Genomic DNA, 15,661 nt, shown 5'->3' on the forward strand with positions numbered 1-15,661 from the left:
TCTATTATATGATATGATTTTATCAATATTCAAAAATAACTTCCCTAATCCTACCCTTTCAACTATAGCTTACAGTGAATATTTAATCACAAAACAATATTCTCTAGTTTAAAAGCAACTGTATCCTCCTCAATGAAGCAAACTTCCTTTCATAGCAACAGGTGGCTCTGTATGCAGAAGGGAAAGAAAGTAAGGAGGGTAGAGTCTGTTATTAAACAAATAGAACTAGAAAACATCATGTATTTCAGAGTCATTTTCTTGCTTAATCTGTCTCCTGAAAACTATTTTTTACCAAAAAAAACTTAGGACAAAATATCAATATATTCATTCATCCTACTAGAATTCTATGGAATATCATAGCCCTATCTCTCTTCATTTATCCCCACATTTATTCTTGATTCTTTATCTCTCTAAACCTTTTCACTGTGCATTACTTTGTCCTCCATTAAACCTCCCAAAACAAGCTTACTGGAAAACAGAGCACCCCGTTCTCGAATATAAAGTATTTCCAACTACTAAGGGACTCTCTGGCATCGCAAAACAAACTTTGTAGTTTTGGCTACAGATGGAGAAAAGATGGTACAATGACAAGAGTATTGACTGTATAATCAGAGAACTTGAACTCAGTTCCCACCTTGATGCATAGAAATCATAAGGACTTGGGCCAATCACTTACTCTCAGGGGTATGAAAAGTCCTTCTGTAAAAAGAAGGGTTAGACTAAAAATCCCTTCTGGAGTTGTAATGATTTGTGTATTACTCAGGACGAGCATCAATGTGTGTGTGTGTATGTGTGTGTGTGTGTGTGTGTGTGTGTGTGGTTGGTTGGTTGCTTTCATTGTATGTGGAGGGGGTTGGCTTCATTTTTATCAGCAACAATCATCCTATTGATACTAAACTGACTCCAAATTTTTACCTTAATCAGATGAATTTAGCTGATTTAAGTGAGGTGAATGAATTAAGCTGATATCTTTAATTTTAGTCCTTTGGCATTTAGGAATTGGACTTAATTGTTTAATATCTCTTTTTCCTTGTGTTTTTGTTTGGTTTTTCAGAACTGTTAGTGATAGAGCAGGGGCTGTTGGTGTGAGGAAGTCAAGATTTCAAAAACCATTCAAGGCACAATGAAAAAGGGATCAGCAGCAGAAAAGTCCATAGGACTGTGAGGTCAAAAATGAAACACAATGCCAAGGACTGACAATCTATTTCTATGAAATAGCCTAACAATTCCTCAATAGATGAACAAAGAACAGCAGAAGAACTGGGAGCTGGAGACGTTGTTATGGAGTGTTACATATTGGGGCATTGGCTTCTTGAAGCTGAAAGAGTAGAAGAACAGTAAAACAGCAGTGCAGCAACGATGACAGCCGCAGCAAGAACAACCAAAATACACTAATCATTGTTATGAAGAAAGGAAGTTTGTGTTGGGGAAGGGAATACACAAAGGAGAGTGCTGAGTGCCTTAAAATTCACCTCATTTAAATCCCAGTGAAAATATATGAGATTATCGAGATACTGCAGTTGTCCTCTGTTGCAACCACCACGTCTCCATTGGATTGAGGTTCATTTACAGAGCTTTCATCCTATGTTACTGGGATGAATGGCCATGAGGAACACACCTGGGCCAGTGTCTCTAAAAGTAGGCCAATTGCTGTATTCTCACCTTCCCTGATCATTAGGGAAGTTCATTTCCTCAATGTTGAAGCACAAGATTCTGGATACCACATAGTGTTTAATGTATCAGGTAAAGGTACTCTAACAAGTCAGCAGTTGTATTGTATCTAGACTGGTGGGTTAGGAGGAGTTAAGAACACTGAGTCTGCATCCTCGCTCTGTAGTTAATTTATTCTGTGATCTTTAGCAAATAAATTTACCATTCGGGGCTTCAGTTTCCGCAAGTATAAAATAAGAAAGTTGTATGAATATATCTTCTAACTTTTATATTTTATATCCTGCTAAATTCTTAAAGCTAGTCATTTTCCAGATTTTCTGTCTTCTGCTAATATACTTTTATTATAGTTCAAGTTAGAATAATACTCAGCTATGGGTCCCTAGAATAATCATAGAAGGAACCCTGTTGCACCTGCTACTTGATCACCAACCAAGGCCTTATGATAGGTTGCTTTAGTCTGATACTTTTATTTACCTACAGTTGATGTGCAAGGTGCATATAATTATGCTTCAGAAAGCCAGAAATAGCCCCAAAACAAAAAAAAAATGAATTCTTATGTTTATACACAAACATGAAAATCATGGGTGTGGAACAAAAGAAACTAGTAATCCTACTTCAAGGGTGCAGATTGACTTCACTGAAACTTATTTTGATAGGACTTGAGACTAGACCATGGTTATAGGAATAGGAGAAAGGCATTTCATTTAAGAGAGATAAAATGTAAGAAAGTATGGTAGAGTGACATTGTAAAAAAAACAGAGATGTTCATTTAAATAAATCCTGTAACTAGAGAGGGAAACTGTTGTGGGAAAAACTTGGGTGACACTCAAAGAAGGGGGAAATCAGATTGATATTAACCTTGGAATATTATATTTTAAAAAAAGGAGTACATTTCTATAACACTAAAATTTGCAGTTATAATAATAATGATAATGTCTAACATGTATATGGCACTTAAGGTGTGCTAGATGCTGTTCTGGGCACCCTACATATATGATCCCATTTGATCCTCACAACAAACCTGGGACATAGGCACAACCTTTATCACCATTTTACAGATGAGGAAGCTGAAGCAGACAGAGATTAAGTGACTTGTCTAGGGTCCCACAGCCAGAAAAGTCTGAAATCAGATGTGAAATCTTGACTTCAAGTCCAATACTCCAAATGCTATATACCTATACATACATACATACATATATATATATGTATATATATATATATATGTGTGTGTGTATATATATATCAGTGGACACAGAACACCTAGAAAGAATGAGAAAATAGATTAGGATCTGTTTTTTCAAAGATGATAAACTTGGTATGGATGGTATGGAAAGATAATATAGATGGAGAGGTTCTATTCAATTAATCTTATTCATTTTTTTTGTAAAAACAAGGTGAAATGGTAAAGTCACTTTGTATCATGGACCTAATTCTCACCAAGAAGAATAAACTAGTTGACAAACTAGAATTTTGAGTAAAAGGAATACCATGCAAGAGAATTAATGATAGCAGAAGAAAAAAATTTTTAGAAGTTCAGAGGATTAATATATGAACAAATTTCTATAGGGGAAGTTGGCACAAGCAGGAAGGAAATAACATTTTGGAATAGCACTCTTAGAAACAAGTCCATTTAGATTCTATTTGTTGTTTAGTTATTTCAGTTGTGTCCATCTCTTTATGATCTCATTTGTTTGTGTTTTGTTTGTTTTTTTTAGCAGAGATAGTAGAGTGGTTTGCCATTTCCTACTCCAAATTATTTTACAGAGGAAGAACTAAGGCAAATGATTAAATGACTTGTCCAGGGCCACACAGCTCATAAGTGTCTGAGGCTAAAATTGAACTCAGGAAGATGAGTCTTCCTGAATCCAAGCTTAGCACTCTATTCACTATGCCACCTAGCCCAATCATGGGAAACTATATAGGGAGGTGATTAAAGACATTCTTGTGGATTAACAGGGAATTTGATGACAAAATGAAATTTTAAAAAATATGTAAATTGAAGACAGAAGCAAGAATGGGCTAGCTGAGGATAAAACCAAGATCATGGCTTGTTCCTACAAAGGAAGCATAAGAAGAACTGAAGTTAAAGAAAAAGTTGCTGATGAATTTTAAGGACAATAAAAGCCTTCTTTAGCTTAGTGCTATTTAGACTTTGGGCTACTTAGAATGGATGAGACAATGATAACATATGACTGTGAGAAGCCACAATTATTCCACACTTCCTTTGATTCTCTTTTCTCAACAAAGGAGAATGATCATTGTACTGGGAAAAAATAGATCAAACTTTCTTAACAGGAAGTTGAACTTACACCAAAAGAACGGAGGAGATTGTATAAAATGCAAAATCACCAGGATTTTGGACAAGCTACATTCTAGACTCCTTAAAAAAATTGTGAGGTGTGACACTTTTTAAAGAAAATTCTGAAATTAATGATCACCAAGTTTAATGAACATTTCCATATGCAAGTTTTAAAAGACTATGAACTATAATCAATGCTATACCAAAAAAATAGACTTGTTTCTCAAAGGTACATTTAACTTTGAGTAAGGTGAAAGTGTAGCATTTTGATAAAAACTGAAGAATGTGTCAAAAAGTTTGTGAACTCAGTGTCAAGTCATGTAAAACAAGTGATTGAAGCCAGAAGACATATTAAAAGTGGTTTCTTTTAATCTAAATATTCTTAAAGTTTATTGTATAAATGAATTTAGCTCTTTTTATTTTTACCCCCTGAAATTCCCACAATACTATATTCCTAGGATTTTAATAATTAAAAATTCTTTGTTTCTTCTTTGGTATCACGTCTATACATGGACCCGAAGGAGGTTTTTGGCAGCAATTCATTCATTTCTATCATAAGACATACCCTGCCTCCTCCTTGCTGCCCAGTTCTTGCAAAAACACATATTGGAAACAAATGTTTTGAAACAAAAGATAAAATAAATTTTTCCTTTCCCATCTCTGGGTAGTTTATTCTTTGCTGGATCATAATTCACAATTTTGTTGCCGTGGGCATGTGAGTGGCAAATTACACAACATACTCAAGATAAATAGTTTAAATGCTCCATCAAAGTGACTTAAACAGAAGTTCAGCTGAAAATTGAAGAGAAGGAAGGAAACATATGTTAGCTGCCTATTTTAACTAGCTCCTCTTGTTAATTGGGTGCCAATCTCACTATGCTGCTGAACCAAAACTGGGGCTAACAGCACCATTCCATTTGCTTGAATAACATGGCACAATGAACCAGTTTCCCTGCAGTAGTTAAAGTTCTGTATCCTTTTGATAGTTTTATTTTACATGAGAACACCAAATTTGGAGTCAGAAGACCTGGGTTCACAGCCTAACTCTCCTCAGCTAAGTTTGCTTGTCCTTTCTGGGCCTTACTCTTCTGAACTGTTCAATGAAAGTTTTTGATAAGAGAGTGCTGAAGGATGGTTTTTTACTGTCTCTGATAGTGTAAGAACCTGCTCCAAGGGAAAAATAATCATTGTTGAGTAATATTTCCTTCCTAAAATTAAATAGTAAGATGTGATTAATAGTCAAAATATACCATATAACTTTTTTTTCTGAATGCAAAACTATAGGAAAAAATTGGATACACTGGAAAGCACTCAGAAAGTAAATCAGTTTACTGAAGGATCTTGATATCATGGTGTATGAGATTGGACTGAAGGGTTTTTAGCTATGAGAAGAAAAGATTAGGGGGGAAACAAGAAATTTCCTTAAGATTTGAAGGATTGCCATTTGGAATTGGGATTCAATGACCTCTGTTTAATCTCTAAAGACAGAATTAGGAGTATTGTGTAAAAGCTGCAAAAAGATAACTTTCAATTTTATGGAAGGAAAAAAAAAACACTCAGAATGCTCCCAAAGTGTAATGGGCTGGGATGCCTTGGAAGCCAGTGTATTCCATGGGAGCTCATTACTGTGTCTGTCCTTTGTTTTTTTGAAGCGGACCAGGACGTCAGGGATATGATGACTCTCTAGAAGCTAGATCTTCAGTTGTTGAGGATATATCAAGAAGGATTCTTGGCTATGATATGGATTAGATTAAATAACCTCATTGAACCTTTGTGAATGAAAGAATCTGTGGCTCAAATATTTGTATTATCTCTAGTGAAATTATATGAAGATACAGTGAAATATTTTTAAAATGAATTAAATGATTTCAAGAAATAACCTGATTTTAAGTAGTCCTAATTTAAAAGTACATATTCTGTTTTTAAGGTGTGTTTCATTGTAGGTTTATGAACTGTTTATCAAACAACAGGACACACATTTAAAACCATTCTTTTCATGTATATGAAAATTTCCCACATAGATATTCTTTGAAGGTGAACCCTCAGGGAATCTCCTAGCACGTACCAAAAAATTTTGATTATGTTATCAGCCTCAGGAGCAAGAGAGCTTGATCACAGAGGCAGCAATTAGTGCAAAAGCAAAAAGCTCTTCAATGTTGTGGCTGGTGTTGAAAGGGACTGAGTTGCAAAATAATTAATATATGACATATCACTGCAACAACAAAAATGTTTTTTTTCTGTCAGTAAATACTCAATAATAATATGAAATATGGATATATAATTAAGAGTATTATAACTGTTGAATAAACTCTTTTTTAAAGATTTTTTTTATTTTTAGTTTACAACACTAAGTTCTGCATGATTTTGAGTTTCAGATTTTCTTCCACCCCCTCACCCCCTCCCTCCCCAAGATGGCATGGAATTCAAAATATCTTCCACATATAACCTCACATTGAACTTATTTACACAATAGTCAAGTTGTAAAGAAGAACTATGACCAATGGAATGAACCATGAGAAAGAAGAAACAGAACAAGAAAAAAAAAAAAACAAAAATAATAACAAAAGAGAAAAAAAAGAGAGCAAACAATTTGCGTCAATCTGCATTCAGTCTCCATAGTTCTTTCTCTGGATATAGACAGCTCTCTCCCTCATGAGTCCTTTGGTGTTGTCTTTGAACCTTGTGTTGCTGAGAAGAGTTAGGTCTATCAAGGTTAGTCATCACAGAATCCATATATCTGCGGTTGTGTATAATGTTTTCCTAGTTCTGCTCCACTCACTCAGCATTATATTGTGTAGGATTTTCCAGGTTATTATGAAGTCTATATCTTCCTCATTTCTTATAGCACAATAGTATTCTATTACCTTCATATACCACAAATTGTTCAGCCGTTCCCAAATTCATGGGCATCCCCTTGATTTCCAATTCTTTGCTACTATAAAAAGAGCTACTATAAATTTTTTGTACATATGGGTCTTTTCCCCACTTGTGTGATCTCCTTGTGATACAACCCTAGAAGTTGTATTGCTGGGTCAAAGGGTATGAACATTTTTTATAGCCCTTTAGACGTAGTTCCAAATTGCTCTCCACAAAGGCTGGATCAGTTCACAACTCCACCAGCAATGCTAACAGTGTTCCAAATTTCCCACATACTCTCCAAAATTTATCATTTTCCTGTTTTGTCATTTTAGCCAATCTGACAGGAGAGATGTGGTACCTCAGAGTTGTTTTGATTTGCATTTCTCTAATCAATGGTGATTTAGAACATTTTTTCATATGCCTATAGATATCTTTAATTTCTTCCTCTGCAAATTTCCTGTTCATATCCTTTGACCATTTCTCAATTGGGGAATGACTTGTATTCCTATAAATTTGGCTAAGTTCCCTGTATGTTTTAGAGATGAGGCCTTTATCAGAGACACTAGTTGTAAGGATTTTCTCCCAACTTTCTGGCTCCCTCCTAATCTTTGTTGTATTGGCTTTTTAGTACAAACACTTTTCATTTTAACAAAATCAAAATTATCCATTTTGAATTTTGTAATTCTGTCTCTCTTGTTGTGTCATGAATTCTTTGCTTTCCCATAAATCTGGTAGGTTAACTACTCCTTGCTCTCCCAAATTGCTTATAGTATCAGCCCTCATTCCTAAAACATGAGCCCATTTTGACTTTATTTTGGTATATGGTGTAAAATATTGGACTATGCCCAGTCTCTGCCCTAGCATTTTCCAATTTTCCCAGCAGTTTTTGTGAAATAGTGAATTCTTAGCCCATAAGCTGGATTGTTCGGGTTTATCAAAGAGTAGATTGCTACAGTCGTTGACTACCATGTCTTGTGTAGCTAACCTATTCCACTGATCCTTGACTCTGTTTCTTAGCCAGTACCAGGTAGTTTGGATGACTGCTGCTTTATAATACATTTTAATATCTGGTATGGCTAGGCCACCTTCCCTAGCATTCTTTTCATTAATTCCCTAGATATTCTAGACCTCTTCTTCTTCCAGATGAATTTTGTTATTATTTTGTCCACCTCAGTAAAATAATTTTTGGTAGTTTGATTGGTATGGTGCTGAATAAATAAACTAATTTAGGTAAAATTATCATTTTATTATATTAGCTCAGCCTAACCATGAGCAACTAATATTTTTTTCATTTATTTGTATCTGACTTTATTTGTGTGAAAAGTGTTTCATTATTATGTTCATATAGGCCCTGGGTGTGTCTTGGCAGATAGACTCCCAAATTTTTTATAGTGTCTACAGTAATTTGAAATGAAATTTCTCTTTCTATTTCTTGCTGTTGGGCTTTGTTAGTAATGCATAGTAACGTGAGGGATTTATGTTGGCTTATTTTATATCCTGCAACTTTGTTAAAGTTGTTTATTAATTCAAGTATTTTTTACTTGATTCTCCAAGATTCTCTATGTAAATCATCATATCATCTGCAAAAAGCTGTAATTTAGTTTCTACTTTGCCTATTCTAATTCCTTCAATTTCTTTTTCTTCTCTTATTGCTACAGCTAACATTTCTAGTACTAAATAATAATAGGGGTGATAATGGGCATCCTTGTTTCACCCCTGATCTTATTGGGAATGCATCTAGCTTATCCCCATTACACATAGCATTTGCTGATGGTTTTAGGTAGATGCTATTTATAATTTTAAGGAAGGCTCCATTTATTCCTGTGCTTTCTAGTGTTTTTAATAGGAATGGGTGTTATATTTTGTCAAAGGCTTTTTGTGCATCTATTGAGATGATCATTTGTTTTCTGTTAGTTTTGTTGTTGATATGATCAATTATGCTGATAATTTTCCTGATATTGAACCAGCCTTGCATTCCTGCAATAAATCCTACCTTGTCATAATGTATTATTCTCATGATAAGTTGCTGTAATCTTTTTGCTAATATTTCATATAAAATATTTGCATCAATATTCGTTAGGGAAATTGGTCTATAATTTTTTTTCTCTGTTTTGACTCTTCCTGGTTTAGGTATTAGTACCATATTTTTGTCATAAAAAGAATTTAGTAGGACTCCTTCTTCACCTATTTGACCAAATAGTCTATAAAGTATAAAAATTAATCGTTCTTTAAATGTTTGATAAAATTCATATGTAAAACCATCTGGCCCTGGAGATTTTTTCCTAGGGAGTTCATTGATGGCTTGCTCAATTTCTTTTTATGAGATGGGGTTATTGATGTGTTTTACTTCTTCTTCTGTTAACCTCCACAATTTATATTTTCATAGATATTCATCCATATCCCTAAGGTTGTCATATTTGTGGGCATACGATTGGGCAAAATAATTCCTAATTATTGTTTTAATTTTTTCTTCATTGGAGGTGAATTTATCTTTTTCATTTTTGATACTGGTAATTTGATTTTATTCTTTTTTGTTTAAATCAAATTGACCAAAAGTTTATCAATTTTATTGTTTTTTTTCATAAAGCCATCTCTTGGTTTTATTTATTAATAATTTTCTTGATTTCAATTTTGTTAGTCTCTCCTTTGATTTTCAGTATTTCTAATTTGCTATTTAATTGGAGATTTTCTATTTGTTCTTTTTCTAGCTTTTTCAGTTGCAAGTCCAATTCATTCATCTCCATTCTCTATTTTATTCATGTAAGCATTTAGAGATATAAAACTTCCCCTAAGAACTGCTTTTGCTGCATCCCATAAGTTTTGGAATGTTGTCTTATTATTGTCATTCTCTTGAATGAAGTTATTAATTGTTTCTCTGATTTGTTCTTTGGCCCACTCATTCTTTAGAATTAGATTATTTAGTTTCCAATTAATTTTTAGTTTATTTTTCCATGGTCCTTTATTACAAATAATTTTATTGCATCATCTGAAAAGGATGCTTTGACTACTTCTGCCTTTCTGCACTGGATTGTGAGGTTTTTATGCCCTAGTACACGATCAGTTTTTGAGTATGTACAATGTTCCATTGGAAAAAAAACATTCCTTTTTATCCCCATTCAGTTTTTTCCAGAAGTCTATCATATCTGTCTTTTCTACAATTGTAGAAATTCCACTGACTAAAGTGTACATTCATTTCTTTCCCCATTCAGTTTTCTCCAGGGGTCTATCATATCTGCCCTTTTCTAAAATTGTATTCACCTCCTTAACTTCTTTCTTGTTTATTTTGAGGTTAGATTTATCCAGTTCAGAGAGGGGGAGGTTAACATCCTCCACTACTATGGTTTTGCTGTCTATTTACCTTAACTTCTCCTCTAAGAATTTGCCTGTTATACCACTTGGTGCATGTATGTTAAATAATGATATTGTTTCATTGTTTATGGTGCCTTTTAACAGACTCCAGTGTCCTTCCTTATCTCTTTTAATTAGATCTGTCTTGGCTTTTTCTTTGTCTGAGGTTAGGATTGCTACCTGTGGTTTTTTTTTTTTAACTTTAGTTGAAGCACATAAATATTCTACTCTTGCCTTTTACCTTTTCCCTGTGTGTATCCCCCTGTTTCAAATGGGTTTCTTGTAAACAGCATATTGTAGGATTATGATTTTCAATCCATTCTGCTCTCTGCTTCCATTTTATGAGAGTTCATTCCATTTCCATTCACAGTTATGATTACTATCTGTGTCTTTTTCTCCATCCTATTTCCCCCTGCTTATGCTTTTATTTCTCCCTTTCCCCTTCTACTCCTCAACAGAGTTTTGCTTTTGACTGCTGCCTTCCTCAGTTTACCCTCCCTCTTGATTCCCCTCCCTTATCTTACCATTTTCCTCTTGCTACTTCTTCCTTCCCTTCTCACCACCTCCCTGCCCCTTTTTTCCCCTTTCCCCTCTTACTGCCTGTAGGACAAGTTACATTTCTATACTTCTCACGGTATGTTATTCCCTTCTTGAACCATATCTGATGAGAGTAAAGCTCAAATACTTCTCTTCTCCTTCCCTTCTTACCCTCTACTCCAATATGTTTTTGTGCCTCTTCATGTGATGTAATTTTCTTTTGTACTACCTCCTTACCTCTTCTCCCAGAACCATCCCTTTATATCTCTTAATTGTATTGTATCATTATATCAGTTATTTTACACTAATACTCACAGTCTATTAATATCCTTTTCAATTGTCCAATAGGCACACAATTCTCAAGATTGACGTATATATAAGACATATATAAAACAAAATAATCCTATATCAGGATGTAACTAATTAGCCTTAATGATTAACTAGGGGTTTTTCCCCTGTTTACCTTTTTATGTCTCTCTTGAGTTTTGTATTTGGAGATCAAATTTTCCATTAGGCTCTGGCCTTTTCATCAAGAAGTTCTGGAATTCCATTATTTCATTGAAAGTCCATCTCCTTACCTGGAAAATTATACTCAGTTTTGCTGGATAGTTGATCCTTGCCTGTAGTCCAAGCTCCTTTTCCTTTTGGAATAACATATTCCAATTTCTCCTATCATTTAATGTAGAAGCTGAAAGATCCTGTGCGATTCTGACTGTAGTTCAATGACATTTAAATTGTTTCTTTCTAGCTGCTTGCAATATTTTCTCCTTTACCTGGTAGTTCTGGAATTTGGCTATAATATTTCTTGGAGTTTTCAATTTGGGATCTCTTTCAGGGGGTGATCAGTGGATCCTTTCTACGATGATTATACCCTCTGGCTTTATGACCTCAGGGAAGTTACCCTTATGAAGATTTCTTGCAAGATACTGTCCACAGTCTTTTTTTCATCGTGGCCTTCCAGTAGGCTAATTATTCTTAGATTGTCTCTCCTGTATCTATTTTCCAGGTTGGTTGTTTTTCCAATCAAGTATTTCACATTTTCTTATATGTTTTAATTTTTTAGATTTTGTTTGACTGATTCTTGATGTCTCATAGAGTCATTAGCTTCTACTTGCCCAATTATAATATTTAATGTATTGTTTTCCTCTTTTACCTTCTCTATCTCCTTTTCCATATGGTTGATTTTACTTTTCAATGAGATATTTTCTGAATTATATATTTTATATTTGAATTTATATTCTGAATTACCTTAACCATTTCATCAATTTTACATTTAAAGATTTTTTTTTCCTCATTGATTTGTTTCCCATTTTTTTCTTTTACCTCCCTAATTTGGTTTTTAAAGTCCTCCTTGAGTTCTTCCAGGAATTCTTTTTGGTCTGTAGACCAGTTCACTTAACCTTTTGAGCTTTCAGATGGGGGTGTAGTGTCCATGCTGTGCTGTCCACTTCTGAATTGGTATTTTGGTCTTCCCTGTCTCCATAATATGAATCAATTCTCTTTGGCTTCTTAGTGTGTGTTTTTTTTCATTGTCTTTTTTATTTTTTTCTCCCGGCTTCTAAAGCGGATCTCTGTTTCTGAGGCTCAGGGGGCTATTTCCCAAGTTTCTTGTATTGGAATCTGTGGGTCTGCTCACTGGCTTTATGTTCTGTGGCCTCTGGTTTTGTGAGGTGTGGGAGAGTGGTGGTGTTGCTCCTGGAGGTCTCCTCTTCGCCAGTACTGTTCTACAGCAGCTGTTTTCTGTGCTGGTGTCTAACACTTTCCCTAGCTGTGCAAAGCCCTGTCTGGGTTCCTGGCATTGATGTTACTTAGCTCCACTCCCTGAGGGTCAGCTACTCTCATTCTGCTTAGGTGAGGACTGCTGGGACACCACTTTTCCTGTGCTAGTCTCCTTCCACCACCACAGGAAGGGCCCTCTCCCCCACTTCTCTCACTACTGAAGCCCCCTTTCTGGCTCCTCTGTTTCTCCTGAGGTATTATTCTTTCAGTTTATTCAAGGGAGGGATTAGAGCCATTCACCTGGACATCATGGCTCCTGGAAGTTCAAGAAAGGGATTTTCAAACCTTTAGCCTGTGGGTTGGAGGCCTCTGGGCTAGCTGCTCCCACAGCCACAGGCTCTGCTCTCTGCTCCAACACACTCCTGTCCTGGGTTGAGAGGCCTGGGGCTCTATTGTGGCCATCGACGGTACTTCCGCCCTGGGTCTGTTCCTGCTCCAGAGGTTCACTCACTCAGCACTCTCCCAGACACATGTGCTGGCTGGATTCTTCTGCTGTTCCCAGTTGGTTTGGTCTGGTGCCCTTCCTCATTCCTGGTGCCTCTACCCCTCTCAGTCTACTAGTGGCTTCTGACTTTCTCAAATCTGTTCAGATTCACTTTTTTTTGATGTATCTGACAAAATTTGTGACAGAGCTCTGGTAGTTCCTTCCTTTCACAGTGCCATCTTGGCTCTGCCAATAAACTCTCTTTTTTATAGCCTATTATTGATCAAACACTTAGAAACAAAGTAGGTACAGTTCCTGGACTCTCAACTCAAAGTCCGACAGAAACAAGGGATTTAAGAAGTAACTGGAAATTCTAAGTTGGTCAAGAGAAAATGAAAGAATTATTTAATAAAATTTTCTCAATGTACTTTTGACTGGACTCTGCTACGCACACCCAGTCTATCTGAAATGGGGGCACTTTGCTTCTGGAAGGAGACATTCTGTGGTTCTCTGCTTTGTGAGTGGAAGTGGCTTCTTCTCTATTGGCTACGGGGCTGAAAATGGATTGTCTTTAAAACTATTAGATTGGAACAGCCTCTTTCCAGTTATTTCCTGAGAGAGAAGCTTACTACAAGCTCCTTTAATTCTAGTTTCTTCCCTTTTATACTTCCTATCTATTTTGCATATATCTTGTTTGTAATATATTTATTTCTCTTGTTATCAGTATCATTAGATGGTGAGCAACCTGTGGGCTAAAATTGTCTTTTGCCTTTCTTTGTAGCTTCAGCTGTTAATTCAATGGTTGACACATACTAGAATCTTAATAAATATTTCCTGACTGAGAAAAAAAAATGACTGATCTCTCCTTAGAGACTGAAATGGTGGTAAGAGGAGGTAGATTTTGCCTCCCAGGAGTTAGAATGAAGGCTGTCTGTATGTATGTTCTGTCTATACCTTTGAAGTTAGCATCCCTTTGTGAAAACTAATCAGATTTTTGAGTGATTAAATGGAACTAGAGGTACTAGGGACACCTAAATTTGGGGGAAAATGTCAATAGGAACTTAAACAAATGGCAAAGAGGCTATGCACCCCTTCCTTAACACTCTTAAGGGTATTGGAGACCTCTGGAGTGAGTTGTGATATGTGACGGTGCTGGCTTTCAGGTTGTAGGTGCCAAGTTAGGCACTATCATGTAACTAAAGGAGGTCTCACAAATTTGAATAATATTAGCATGGAAATCAGGAGACTTGCAATCTTCTCCCTGTCTCAATTACTAGATTCATGTTATCATTCACTTCACTTCTTTACTTCTTTATGCCTCAATTTTTCTTCATTTGAAAAAAGAAACAGTTCACCTAGATAATGGCCAACATCCCTTCCAACTCTAATATCTAATGATGCTATTGATTCCAAAGCAGAGAATGGCATCCACCTCAAGTGTAGTATCCTGTAGAGAAAAGAACACTGGGTCTGGGATCATATGAAATGGATCAAAACCTGGCTTTGCTATTTCAGACCTGTGCAATGCTGAACAAGGCACATAACCTGGTTGTAACGTGGTGCTTCTCATGTATAAAATAAAAGGCTTGTAACTGAAAATCTTTGAAGTCCCTTCTAGTTCTAAAACCTACAAAACACCTCTCTCCATTTAGATAAGGAGAATGTCAATTTGGATTATACAGAATGAGGGTATTTCACAAGGAAGAAATTTTAAGAAAACAGAGTTGTGAAATATTAGAATAGCTGATGCTAGAGAGAAATTATATTTCTCATTACTAAATTAATTAGAAGTTCTACAATCAGCTCTTGACCCACTCATTATTGAAGATATTGTTATTCAGCTACCATTTAGTTCTGTACCTTTTGTTTGGTTCATAAGATATATATTTAGAGTTTCTACCTTCAATGTCTTAGCACCTGATTAGTGTCTGCAAATGCATGGTTTGATACTGAAAAATAAATGCATTCTATCCATTTGATATCATCCAATGTTATATTGATTCCAGTTTTTGTTTGTTGCTATTATATTTTCCCACCCCTACCCCTCTTCCACCATTCTATTTAGATACACAATGTGCTTAATACTTGTTTTTTTTTTTTTTATGGAAAGACTGATACGTTAAAGTCATTTTAAACTTGTATTATTCTCTAGACCTGCATTTCAGTTAGAATTTCGTCTCTGCACTTAGATGTAATACCATTTAACACATTTGTGTTTAATATTGATACTGTTTCATTATCTATGGTTACATTAAAATAATACAGTTTTCTATAGAGCATTTATTTTTATTGTTACCTGTTATGAAATCATCACAACTCTTGCATTAAAAATACACTGAAACATTCACTGTACTCCAGCTAATCAATTCAATTCTGTATATTTGTTTTTAAGTGTATTTTGTGAGGGAAATTTTGTTGCTTCTGGTTCTATATCCATTCTACAAATCTTTTGCCAGGAAAGTCTCAATTACTAAAAAATGCAAAGTTATAATTGTTGTTTGCTTTACCACCCATCAAATCCTGTTAAATTTCCTTGCAAAAAAATGAACACTAGGCATCTGCAGCATGTTTTTCATGAAACAATGTTGTTTCAGCCTCCTCCTTCATATAGACATAAAAGTCTGGGCACTTTATTGTTTAACCCAGATCTAGTCTCCCAATTACTTAGACCTTGCTGTGCTGAGCTTTTTTTCGTTTGTTTCGTAAGGTTAGCTACTAGTATATGACTCTTCTTTCACTTGAAA

This window comes from Trichosurus vulpecula, chromosome 6 (assembly GCF_011100635.1).
Source record: "Trichosurus vulpecula isolate mTriVul1 chromosome 6, mTriVul1.pri, whole genome shotgun sequence".
Lineage (NCBI taxonomy): Eukaryota > Metazoa > Chordata > Mammalia > Diprotodontia > Phalangeridae > Trichosurus > Trichosurus vulpecula.